Source organism: Penaeus monodon, chromosome 32 (genome assembly GCF_015228065.2).
Source record: "Penaeus monodon isolate SGIC_2016 chromosome 32, NSTDA_Pmon_1, whole genome shotgun sequence".
Taxonomy (NCBI): Eukaryota; Metazoa; Arthropoda; class Malacostraca; order Decapoda; family Penaeidae; genus Penaeus; species Penaeus monodon.
In genome coordinates this window covers 26,406,250-26,406,507 of record NC_051417.1, presented here as the reverse complement: position 1 = coordinate 26,406,507, position 258 = coordinate 26,406,250, and the positions used below count along the sequence as shown (strand labels likewise).

The 258-nt window shown below is 31.0% G+C and overlaps 1 protein-coding gene across 2 annotated transcripts in view; it reads left to right on the top strand.

Moving 5' to 3' along the window:
- LOC119593775 (protein draper-like) overlaps window positions 1-258 on the top strand; it is a gene marked incomplete at its 3' end in the record, with an annotated part of 60,455 nt that overhangs the window by 45,996 nt on the left and 14,201 nt on the right.

Genomic DNA, 258 nt, shown 5'->3' with positions numbered 1-258 from the left:
ACAGTGTTGAATTCAGCAATAGTGATGTTCAAGTTAATTACTGCATGTGTAGAGAGTGTCTTTTTCTTTTAAGTAGAAAAGGTTATGAGATGAAAGATATAAAAAAAGAAGATAGATGTCAAGCTTTGCTAACAATGCTGTTATATGAAAACAGGTTTCTCATGCTAATATACTGAGAAAGAAATTTTCATATTGGTTAACTTCAGCTTGCTCTGCTAAGTAGAAACTAGTGGATGTAATTTTCCCCCAAAAAAATAT